The 12,924-nt window shown below is 36.2% G+C and overlaps 1 long non-coding RNA gene across 8 annotated transcripts in view; it reads left to right on the top strand.

Moving 5' to 3' along the window:
• LOC113892773 overlaps positions 1–12,924 on the top strand; it is a 173,539-nt gene that overhangs the window by 62,201 nt on the left and 98,414 nt on the right. For 6 of the 8 annotated variants that reach the window (XR_003511132.1, XR_003511128.1, XR_003511127.1 and 3 more), the window contains exons 8-9: positions 3,262–3,422; positions 9,745–9,948. This is a non-coding gene — a long non-coding RNA (uncharacterized LOC113892773). The remainder of the gene's footprint in view (positions 1–3,261; positions 3,423–9,744; positions 9,949–12,924) is intronic. The other 2 variants (XR_003511126.1, XR_003511129.1) reach the window with 2 other exon arrangements.

Below are 12,924 nucleotides of genomic sequence, written 5' to 3'. Positions count from 1 at the left end.
ATTAGACTAATAGGGAGCAGGTCAGAGATTGCACTTCAACCCCATGAAGCCACTTCTTGACATTTTGCAACTTGTTCTGCTCCTGAGAGATTTCCTTGCTCTCACTTCAAATTTGATTGCTTGTTTTGGTGAATAAAACAAAAGCTAATGCTTACCATTTATTTAGGTCTGTTAATTACATATTTAAATCACCCTATGTGAAATGCTTGAGAACATTAATCCATAGCAGAGCCGGAGTTTAAAAATTAAATGTGAAATCTGCTGTTACAAGTCTGGACAATTTTTATCCCAGCAGGTCTGGGTTGCTAAAAGCCTGGATGTCTTAACTTTCTTAAAGCAGGTTAGCTTTCTTAACAGAAAATTATTTTTGTGTTTGGAATAATTTCTTATCAGAAGCTACAAAATAACATTGTGGTGAGGTGTTTAGAATAAATGTATCATTTGTCACAGGCACAGTGCTTGAAGCGCATTTGGCTTCTATGCTGTATTCTTGCTATTTAGAACCAAATTACACAATTTAGCGTAGCTGTGAGTATAACCCAGAACTGTGTTCATGAAAACATGGGCTACACTTAAAAAAAGATAATTTCCTGAGAATGGAAAATGGAACTAGCATTTATTTACTAATATTATTCAAGATTGTCTCGAGAAACACTATTCATTTGAAAAAACTTAATCATGAGGTAGACATTGTCCTAATACTGTTTAATGAAATAGGAAAATTTGCACTATATTTTTTTTCAGTTTTGAAAAGCAAGCACTGGGTAAGTCACCTTGGAAAAATGGAGGTGATTTATTAATTTGTCATTTTCTGGGACTGAAAACAAGATCTTGACAAATAAAAAGACATCCATTGGACATATATTCTTTTCTCTTCAGACTAGCGATTTAGTACTTTAGTGGAACCTCTTGGCCAGGCTGGTCTCCTGTAGGTTTGACTGTGGAAGAGCAGGTGTGCGCTTCCAAAGTGTCTTTACAAGTGTCTCAGTGGGGCTTCCCTCCCGCGCCTCTGCAGGAGACAGCTCATCTGTTTAATCCTTATGTTTTAGTCAACCTTTCTTATTATGCAGACAAGGCTCCGAGGCTCAGCTGGATCTTGACTCCCCGAATGAATTGATGGGGCTCTTTGATCTTAACTGTGTATTGCATCTGTTTCATCTTTCCTCTTCATGCGTAGTCTTCCAAACTCCAGTTCTAGCTGGTGCTCTTAAAATAAATGGATGATTATAGAAACAAATAAAAATTGCCATTTAAAACTCAGGTACAAACATGTCCACTTTTCGTGTTGGACATTCTTGTCATTGTTGTCCTGATAAACTTTCTTGAAAAAAAAAAAATTCCCAAAGCAATTAAATGATGTGACTCTGGAAGGGACCACCAGAGTTAAGAGTATTTCACTGTGTGTGTGTTTGAGTGTGCACACACAGTGCTTTGTAGGACCAGACTTGCACGGAAAGTAAGAATGACTGATCTTTGCAATTTAGTTTATTGTATGTTAGCGTGATATCTTATTGATGGACCATATTGAAGTAAGAGGCATAGCGCTTGCTTAGAAAAATCCATCATAGAACTATAAAGACCCTGCTAGGCAATATTCCTCTTTTTGATTGGACTGAAAAAAGGCTGAGTTGCAGGGAAAATCAGTTAGAATCAGAACTAATCCATATGGAAAGATCATTGTAGGGTATAGGATGCTAAAATAACATTTCTTTAAAAAAGTCTAAGATGAAATACGGATGTAGCAACTTGTGTGAAGTGGGAATGGAGGGGTGTTGAGGGAACAGCAGGGATTGTTTGCTTCCCGCATTAAAGCACATAAAGTTATGATTAATTGAACCAGAAAATATCAAGTTTTTATCTGAGTAACCTTTGATATTCTCATCTGGTATTTTGCAGACTTGTGTTAATTCTTTTTATTTTTAATTTCCCGTGAATCTTCATTTAAGGGTATCACAGTCTTGTGATGATAATGTAATGTCAAAGCTGTCAGAGTAATTCAGCTGAGCAAAAAACTGATGTTTCCAGAAGCCCTTGAGAGGGTTATGAAAAAGTTTATCTCTGAGAGGAAGAATATTGTGGTATGACCTGCTAGTCTATTAAACATATACTTTATCCTGACATGCATACACTAAATATACTAATAACTATTGGTGAATTATCAGAATAAATAACTTCCTTTGAACCATTTAGAGATAAAAAATATAAGGAATTTAATCCCCACCCGTAACCCTATCATATTGCTGTTTTAAAAATATTCAGCTAACTTCCTTACACTCAAAGTAACTCTCAAGCCCCCACATGGTATTCAACACTGCACTGGGGATTCTTTCATCACTATTCTTGTATTTCCCATATGGAATCAGAGAAGAACTGTACAGGAAAGAATAAGGAATGTTACTCAATCCTTCAAGCAGAACTCCTCTGTACTACCCACTCAGTAGTGTTACTCTCCTCTAAACAGTTTGTCTTACTACCATCTGGAACGTGCTTTCCATGTATTTATGTACTTATTTACTTACTTCTCTGCTACCTACTTACTTATTACTTAATGCTTCCATTGGGGGGAAAAAAAAAAAGATCTAGCAACCAACCAAGCAAAGATACGTGGTTTCAGTGAACTTCATTTAGGTTTCCTGATTTTATTTCCTTTAGTTTCTTATCTCTCACACTTGATGGCTCTGTTTCTTCTTCTGTATAACTGAGACAAAAGTGCCTGCACTCTTCTTAGTCTGTAATATTTCTGTGCTGCTTGAACTTCTGAAAGATTTGTCCTTGCCCACATGAAGTGAGTCAACACAGGCCAAAATCTTATTTTATTTTTATGTTTGTCTGTGATTTACAAGTCCCAAAGAGTTCCAGTTTATGTTAGAATAGTATTCGTTTGGTTCACCAATGTAGCTCCCAGGTCAATGCAGTTTACTATATTAGAATTTATTTAAAAGACTCTACATTGCTACCTGCACATTTCCTTATGTTCAACAGTTCTGACCCATATTAATTCTTAATTTGCTTCTTAAATAGTAATTGGGTCATTTGACCTCCCTTAATCCTACCTAAGTGTGAAAGGTGATTTTCTTATATTATCCTCCAAAGAAAGAAGGGGAGAAAACATTTATATTAGGTGTATTGGTGGAGATGAGGTTTCTAATTTTTAACTGCCATTGAAATGCCCTTGTACAGGCTCTCTGACATGTATTTTGGTCTATGACCATCATACATGTCTTCAATTCTTGAATATCTGTTGCATCTATAAATTTCCAGAGAACCAGAAGTTACCCAAGGATGCATTATTGTCAACTCAGAAGTTTGAATAACTAATTAGTGGGCCATAAAATCAACTGAGTACGGAAAGCATGACCAGCATTAAAAGAAAAAGGTAAAAGGAAAAATAGAAGTATCAGAGTGTGTTGCATATAATAAAAGTAAGTACTGTTTGATAAACAATGTTTTCAAAAATATTTTGAGTATATTTGTGGTACTTGGTTGTGCTATGAATATTTATATTTTCGTACCACGAATCTCAGTTTTGTTTTTTCTTTTTTTCCCCAAGCCTAAAAATCCAAACCAAAATTGAGCTGGATCATATAGCTTCTAGGAATGTTTTTGCCTGTGTGCTGAGTTTTAGAATTTAGAGTATTATTTTACCATATTTGAATTATATTTTTCACCAGTTAACCTCAAGCAAATCAAAGGAATTCTTGCATAGCAATACAAATAATAATGAAAGCTTAGCAGATGTTTCCAGAATTCTTAAGAGCTAGGCTGTATCAGCATACTGAGTGTACAGTGTTCTTACCTATCAAACTATTTAGCTTTCAGTAGTTTTTTTAGATACATGAATATTTAGTTACACCAGAAAAAGGATTTTGTTAATACCTTGTTTTGTCATTGGGTCAGAGTGAATATAAACTATGGCTGTATACTTCTATTTTGATAAGAAAGGAAATAACAATTATCAGTCTTTTAAAATATCTCAAGGTTAAAATCTTTACCTTTTCACTTAAAAAGCCATTGTAAATGTGATCCTTTCATTATGAAAGATATTACTGGGGTTTTCCCCCTTGCCTGTGTATCTACTAGGAATTAATGTAGGGAGGACGTTCTGCTTGTCCTTCCATTGCACACTTGCATTTACTTCAGAACTAAGAAATGTAACTGCTGCTCGATGAGGTAAGCATGAGAGAAAAAGAAAATTCTAATTTGGTTGCACACATGTGTATGTTGTTTGAGATTCATTGCCATGTCATTCTCACCCTTTGTGAAGTCCATGGTGGTATGTGGTTGGTACTCTGCAACTAGTAGCAACAGAGTCATTTCAGAGCTTGTCAGAAATGTGGGGTGTCACGCTCCACTCCAGACCTACCAAATCAAAATCTGCATTTTAACAAGGTCAAAAAGTATGTCACATGATCATGAAAGTTTGAAAAGTGCTGGTATGTAGGCTGAGTATTACCTACTACTATATGGACCCAATGGCATTGTGGCTCAGATGATAAAGAGTCCGCCTGCAATGCAGGAGACCCGGGTTCAATCCCTGGGTCGGGAAGATCCCCTGGAGGAGGGAATGGCAATCCACTCCAGTATTCTTGCCTGGGAAAACCCATGGACAGAGAAGCCTGGTGGGCTGCAGTCCTTGGGGTCACGTAGAATCAGACACGACTCAGCGACTAACACACACACACATATGGAACCATAGCCATTTCATGGCTAACATTTTCGCTGGAAAAGAAAAATTGATGAATGAAAAGAACCAGCAGTTTTTCATATCCTAGAGCTGCTGTGAACCATCTACTGGTGTTTATAATTAATGACAACAATGCCGCCGTTGCTCATCAGAGCATCCATTATCAAGTGCTCCCATGCCTTGGCTATTGTGTCTGCTACATCAAGTTACCCATTCAAGCATCTTCTTCACCTACCAGTTAGATGCTGTTTTACAAATAAGGTAGTAGAGGCCAAAGATTGCCTGTTGTGAATCCAAGCATTTTGATGGCTAACATCTGTGATTGGTAGTCTCACTTTTTAAAAATAAAAAAGCCTTATTTGTTTCAAATAGGGATAAAATTTGCTAGTTGAAAGATTCCTATGAATGTAACTATTGACACTTGTTTAGATAATATTTTTAATTAATAATGAGTTCTCAAATTTGCATATTTGAAAAGAAAAGAAAAGTCTTAAATTTTAATCCCACATCAAACTGTAGGGTTACCTACCAGTTCACAATCTATTATATACTAGGCTTTGCTGCTGTGTTGCAACTTGTATCCCGTTGGCTCTAGATATTCTGCTGGCATCTAGGGAACTTAGCCTTGAGAGTGAACTGCCTGTCAGAGGACAAACAATTGTACATTTGTAACATGAATAAAAGGTGCCTTACTTGAAACAACTCTGAAATTGTACGGAATGTAAGAATGCAGTTTGTCTCTCATGTGCTGAATTAAATCCTTTGTAAGGAAGAAAGACATCCTTTGAGAAAGGAGGTGCTGTAGTAATGTCAACATTTTGGCATTTACTGTATGAGGAAAATCAACTTACGTAACAAATGCTATTAAAAATGTTATTGTTGTTCAGTCGCTAAGTCCTGTGCAACTCTTTGCGACCCTGTGGACTGCACCACTCCAGGCTTCCCTGTCCTTCACTGTCTCCCAGAGTTTGCTCAAACTCACCATGTCCATTGAGTCAATGATGCCATCCAAACATCTCATCCTCTGTTGCCCGCTTCTCTTCCTGCCCTCAATCTTTCCCAGCATCAGGATCTTTTCCAATGAGTCAGCTCTTCACATCAGGTGGCCAAAGTATTGACGCTTCAGCTTCAGCATCAGTCCCTCCAATGAATATTCAGAGTTGATTTCCTTTAGGATTGACTGGTTTGATCTCCTTGCTGTCCAAGAGACTCTAACATGATTTTTTTTTCTTTTCCTTTGTATCCATATGAGATGATGGATGTCACTAAACTTATTGTGGCAATCATTTCATGATGTATGTAAGCCAGACCATTTATACTATATAAATCATTATATCAGTTTTTATAGTGCTATATGCAATTATTCATTAATAAAACTGGAAGAAAAAATGAATTATTTAGAACTGGAAAAAATAGCATTGAAATGAGAGCTGGAAGCAAAAGTTGCCAAGGTCATGTTATGGCACAGAAAAGCAGTGCTGTGTCCTTCAGATCAACTGGGCAAACATAAGCAGGTGAAGCATGTCTAGTAACACGGGGAAATGGAGAGTGTCTGGGATTTTTTGTAAAGAAACAAAAATATACTGATTGCACACTCAAGTAGGGATGATGGAAAAAAATTTTAAGTGTTAAATTTGTTAATGTTTCAAATAAATAAATAACACATAAATTTACACAATAGCCAAGAATAGACTGTGAAGAGTAGTTCTCACTCACTCCTGCTCCCCAAGCACCAGTTTCCATACTAATGCAAACACTGTTGGCAGTTTCTTGCATATTTTTCAGAAATATTCTCTTTATATACAGGCATTATGTACAAAATCCTAATTAACTTGGTAACATACAATAACATGGTTCTGTACCATTCTTCTTTTGCTTAAAACGATCCCAGAAATAATTTCATATCAGTAGTTTGTTGATTTTAATGCCATACAGCATTCTAAAGTATGGATATAATAGAACTTATTTAACCAGTTTCCTTTGGTGATATTTTTTAGTTTTTAGATCATTCTCGGTTTTTGCTCTTACAAATAGTACTGCAACTAGGATTATTGGCCATATAATGTCAAGCATATGGAATATATGTATTCTTAGGTTTTCATGTACAGTAATCAATGTATGTACAATTCTTTATTCTGCTTTCTTCAGTCAGCATAGTCAGAAGAATTTTGTTTTCTAAGTCATCCTCATTATCATTTCATGACTGCATACACGTAATTGCCATAAATAATTTAATAATATCCGTTTTGGGGTACATTAGTTTGTTTCTATTTTCCCATATTTACTACTGCAGTGAAAAACTTTGTGCACATTTTAATCTCTTGGAATTTCATAAGGAAAAGTTTCTTTTTTCTTTCAAATAGTAAAGAGCTTTTTGACTCATTTTGACTTTCTGATTCAGAATTATGTTCAAGGGAACTAATAACATTATGGAAACACTTATTTAGGAATCTTATGAGAATGTCTATTTTGAACTCTTTTTAAGTATGAACTCTTTTTCAGTATTTTAAAGATATAGTTTTGAATGAATACATACCCTAGTTAATAGATAGCCATCAACATAACCATCAGCATAGGGCGGCTGGCTGGTTGGTCTACAGGGTACAGTTCTTGCCTCGGCATGAGAGGTACCAGGTTCAGGATCCGGATGAGCCCTTTCTTTTTGGAATTCCCAGGTGGCACTAGTGATAAAGAATCCGCTTGCCAATGCAGGAGACTAAGAGACATGGGTTTGATCCCTGGGTCGGGGAGATCCCCTGGAGAAGAGCATAGCAACCTGCTCCAGTATTCTTGCCTGGAGAATCCCATGGACAGAGGAGTCTGGAAGGTTACAGTCCACAGGGTCACAAAGAATTGGACACGACTGAAGCGACTTAGCACACATCAACATAGTCCAAGGGAATAATCTCTTTTGCATTATTGATTTTCAAATTAGGCCTTGAGGGGGATGTGTGCAACAGTGTTCATTCTTCATAACAATGTATTTCTCAAGAAAGTACTAGGTGCCAGACCCCATGATGGTTGCCAAGGCTATGACAATGAATGTGATTGGCACAGCTTACTTCCTAACAGCATCTCTAAAAGCTGTATCTAAGATGCTTTGTCCTTGACATTGTGTTACAACACATTCTTGTCCTCCAACAATTTCAATTTCTTTGTTCTTTTGCTTTTAGGGCATCTAACTCATTCCTTAATATCAGGCCAACATGTGAAGAATAAACAATATCTTATGCTCAAAAAGATACATATATATCTTAGAATACACATATATGTATACATATGTATTATATATAGTTTAAGAATCCCTGAAATCATATTTCTCCCTCCCTTTCTGAGATTTAAGGAGCATTTTGTCTTCCTAGGATGAAAGTATCTTTCTCTGTAGTTTGAGGGCTCTCTAAATGATCTTATCCTCATTGTATATATTTCAGATTGCCACTAAATACATTTATCTTTTCAGCAATTTAGCCTAAGTAAACCAAGTGCAGGGACTTCGGGCCCTCGTTACAGGAACATCTTCATGTGAAAATAAAATGTATATTTAGGCTGCACACCACGATCGATTAACACAGTGCCTGATAACTGCAGTTTTCACAGGTAGAGATAACCATTTTGGTCCCTTTTAGGGGGTCAGATACAAAGAATCCTTATGTAAAATGGCACCTCAAATTTGCATTTTAACTTTTCACCAAATTCTTCCATCCCAGACCTACTAATTTCTTGATGAATATAACTTTTATTATCATAGTGTATTTTATTCTTTCTAAAGCTTTGCAGTGCAGACTTTTTACTTCATTGATGCTTAAATATTTCAATGGAGAAAATAATTCATTAGTAAATATTACATCAGTTTAATGGCTTAACAAGCAGATCAAACTCTTCATTGACCAAGTAAATGTTTCACTCTCAAAGATACTGTCATATCATTTAAAGGAATTTTATGTTAGCTAATATGCATATAAATTTTACTAAATTCTCTATATGTACATTCGTGTATATCTACACATTTCTATGGGCTTCCCTGGTAGCTCAGAGGGTAAAAAATTTGCCTGCTATGCAGGAAACCCAGGTTTGATCCCTGGGTCAGGAAGATACCTTGGAGAAGGGAATGGCTACCCACTTCAAGTATTCTTGCCTGGAGAACTACATAGACAGAGGAGTCTGGTGGGCTACAGTCCATGGGGTCTCAAAGAGTTGGACACAACTTAGCAGCTATCACACAAACACATACACACACATTTCTGTATAATTCAATAGGCTGACTTTTAGATGGGAAAATGTGTATTAGGATGTAATGATAACTATCTCTGAATCTAAAGTTGCATGTTATTCTTAGTAGAGACACCCAAATTAGTTTCTCATTATTTTGCCTAAATAGAATTTGAACTTTTATGTAAGGATATGTTCTAGTAATCAGAATTTATAGACTACTCTTCTTGATGAAAAACAGAAGAGTAGAGACTTCTTAACGTCAGCATATCACTTCTACGAGTTTACTTAAAGCTATTTAGCCATTAAGCTGGCTCCTCGTGCTAACAACCTGATCATAAGACATTACCAAGGTAGCTCAAAGGTGGAAAAGTAAAGACAAAGGCATCTGAAAACAGAACTCTGGTAGATTTAAAAAATTTTCTCCTTATTCTAATATTCTATATCCTTAACATTGAGGTTGGAGTCCTCCTTATTGCAACTTTGCACATACCCTACCTACTGTTTGAACTAAAAACCCCAGGAACTACCTGTCTGAGATCTGAATGTATTCTTGGTCCCAAATCAATCTTGTCACTTCTCAGGAAAGCAACAGAAGATAATAAGTAGTATTCACCTGATTGCTTTCCTGCTCCGAGACAGCTGGTGACGCGTGTCTTCCTGATAACCAGGAGTTTCAGATCTGAGGCAGGGATAAAGAGAAGCTCGGAGCTGGCAGAATCTAAATTTGACAGTCGATGGCTGAGGAGAGGGTCAGAAGGGATGGAATCTGTGACACGTATGAGAAAGGAACAAAATTTATCTGCTCTGGTTGCAATGATTAGATGTCTCTTTGTCTGGCTCTCCTACAGCGGTTGACTGATTGTACCTGCCAGCTGGCTAATATCATAATTAACAAAGTTGCTACTACGTCTGCAAAGTTTAATCGAAAAATTTGCCAGTGATATGATGGCATTGTCACAAAGATCACAAGGGACTTGGAGTCGACTTTCGCTCAAGGTGGAACGGCAGAGCTGTGGAGGCAAATGAGAAATCTTGAACTTGTTCAGCCAAAGGTAGGTTTCTTTCATAATCCAACATCCTGGGCTCTCTTATTAAGATTTTTATTTGATGGTTAGTGGGCTTTTTTTGGTTGTGTGACTAGGACGATTCAGAGAAAGATCCATATGCTTCTTGAGCATTTACAGCACAATCTCAGAAAGCTTTGAGTTTTTTCCAAATATAGAAACTCAGAAATATAATTAAATAGCTTTTGATGCTGAGAATGGAATATAAAGCAATATATTTGCCTGTTACTGTATCTAGCAAATCTTTATCAGTTTACAGAATTACTGTTTGGTAATAAATATAAATTGAACAATTATATTGTATAGCACTTGGATTTATTTTGTTCAACAACATAAAAGCTATTACTCCTCTTTATTCTATTGTGTCAACCTAGTTATAAGAGTGAATAAAAGCAATCGTAGTTATAGAATGTGTAGAAGTTCTATTTCACTTTACAGAAATGCTCAAAGTGGAGGGGGAGGAGGTCTAAGGTCTTAAGTCAGACAAGAGATTGGGGCTTTTTCTTTATAACACTCAGAAAAACTGCTCCTTTTTGAGATCATGCGCTATTCCTCAATGCCAGTCTGGCCATTGACTATTGTACCTGTGTTTTCTTTTTACCATGATTTGCTTTGCTTGATTGAATATTCATGCTCTGGGGAGTTTCCCAAATGATAGCCTTCACATATTGCTAATTAATGGATGTGAATATTGATGAGGAGGGGTGTGCGCCTCTGTGTCTATGCGTGTGTGCGTCTTCTGAGTACAAAGAGAGAGGAAAGTATATCAAAAAATCATGCGGGAGGCAAAGTTTGGGTTATTTATGCTGTGTCACAGCCCTGCTATAATTCCAAGGCAATCAATTTGCAGTGTAATTGGGAACAAATGTTAAGGGTCTTTTACTTTCCCTTCATGGTCATCTAGGCACTATGTCATGGCAGAAAAAAGCACAATGATTTTTTTTTTTTGTCAATTGCTATTTATCTTTGGTGTTAATAGCAGTTTTAAAACATCATGAAATAACATTTCAGAAACAAATGAATGCACAGCACGTATATTTTTTAATAAGTCCATAAACTTTCTTGTGGTTTTATTCCTAGCCCTAGGAGACTAGACATTCTGAATATGTTCATTTTTAAAACTCGACAGATTTCATATTCTAAAATTTAAAAAATGAATCTTTTTTATGGGAGTGTAAATTGTAAAGCCTTTAAGGGTCTGGATAGTTTACAAAACCGTTTATTGAAATTTTGGTTAAATTTTTACTTAATGCATTTCCAGTCTTCACTAAAATTTAATGACGTTGATAAGAAAAGCTAGAAGTACTGTTTTAAATCATGATTTTATTATATTCTGGACATCGTTTTCGGAAGAGAATGTTATTCTCCTGATAAAGTCTTTCTCTTTTTTTTCTTTGACTTCACTCTCTCCCTTGGTAGTATGTGGCACATAATAGGCACTCGATGCATTTTTATCAAGTGAACGAATTGATGAATTTGAGTCTTTCTACTGCTATTCAAATATTGTTAGCATCTGCTGCCTCCAAATCGATAACTTTTGAACGTGGTAAACATTATGGACAGAAACAAGTAGATGAATGGCACAGTCACAGACAATAGGGAGGATTAAGTTCCTAAAATAATATAATGTTGTTTTAACCTAAACCTCCATAATATTTTGTGTAATTGAGATTTGCTATTGTAGGAACTCAGTTGGAGGAGCAAAGGTCTATGAGGATTAGAAAGGGCCAGGAAAGTGGTTCACAGCTGATGCACCCGTTCTTTTAAACAGGATTATCTCCTGAGATGTGTAGAAATGAACTCTTGTCAGAGTTTCAAAGGAATTAATATTTTTGGTAAAATGTGCTAATGTAAAGAGTTAGAAGATTAGTGATGCATAATGAAAGCAATGCATTCTTTCACATGGAAATAGGAATATAATAGATGTCCTGCAGGTGATTGGGGCTGTAGCAATTTTATTCAAGATTAAAGTTTGATTGACCTTTGTTAGGGTGATTAACCCTTCTGAAATTAAAAGCCAGAGCTGAATTATGCTGGCCCATTTAAATGCAAACATTGAGCAGGTCGTATGTCATTCAAATAATAAAAAACCCTCCTATTTTAATTTTCATTTTTGCACGTCTGAATGAGATGCTGCTTTGGAAGGATTATAGTTCAGGCAAAAGCATGCTGATGGCAGAGCATACAGAATAACATATAGATAATTGGGGGCACGTGGAAGAGTCCCAGGCTTCACCCCCTCCCCATTCAAAGCATCAATACCACCACCCCAACAAAAGCAGGGAGTCTGAAGACAATCTTCTCACACTTAGAATGTGTGTTCTCAATAGAAAAAGAGTATAGAAATAGCTGGAAAAGGGTCGGAATAAGTAACAGTGACATCTATTCTTACCCAGTGCTAACCACTATATTGCGTATTAGATCCATATTAAATCCGCGTGACACCTCCTGAAAAATGGGGGCTTTTGGGTATGGTTGCTTATGAAGCTGTTCGCAAAAGTTGATTGTTTCCGATAACTGGGATTTTATTCCCCATGGTCTCTCATAGTCTACGGATAGTGTAGGTCTTTTCAAAAACGTTGTATGAGGAGCAAACTAGTTCTTTACAAAGCTTTTCAATGGCTTGGTTTTATTTCTCTTTGTTAAATTTTCCTGAAGCCTTGTGAAAAGTTGCATATTCACATTGCTTCAAAAAACTGATTCCATTTTTCATACTATATTAAATATTTTTATCCCTAAGTCAGTGAATATTTTTAGTTTTAGTTTCCACCACATGATGAACGCATCTTCCTTTTACATATCTGTGGACTATTAAAATGATAATAAAGGTTCTCTTCCTTCCATATGTAATTTATTTCTCTCTAGTCATCAAAGAAATTAGTCTGAATGTTTCAAGGAAGAAAAGTCCAAGGTTTTATGGTGTAAAAATTAAGAAGCCCGAGGTACTATAGTTTATTTTTATAT

This window comes from Bos indicus x Bos taurus, chromosome 5 (assembly GCF_003369695.1).
Source record: "Bos indicus x Bos taurus breed Angus x Brahman F1 hybrid chromosome 5, Bos_hybrid_MaternalHap_v2.0, whole genome shotgun sequence".
NCBI lineage: Eukaryota > Metazoa > Chordata > Mammalia > Artiodactyla > Bovidae > Bos > Bos indicus x Bos taurus.
Note: the sequence above shows the minus strand (reverse complement) of the source record. Positions and strands in the feature narration are given on the sequence as shown.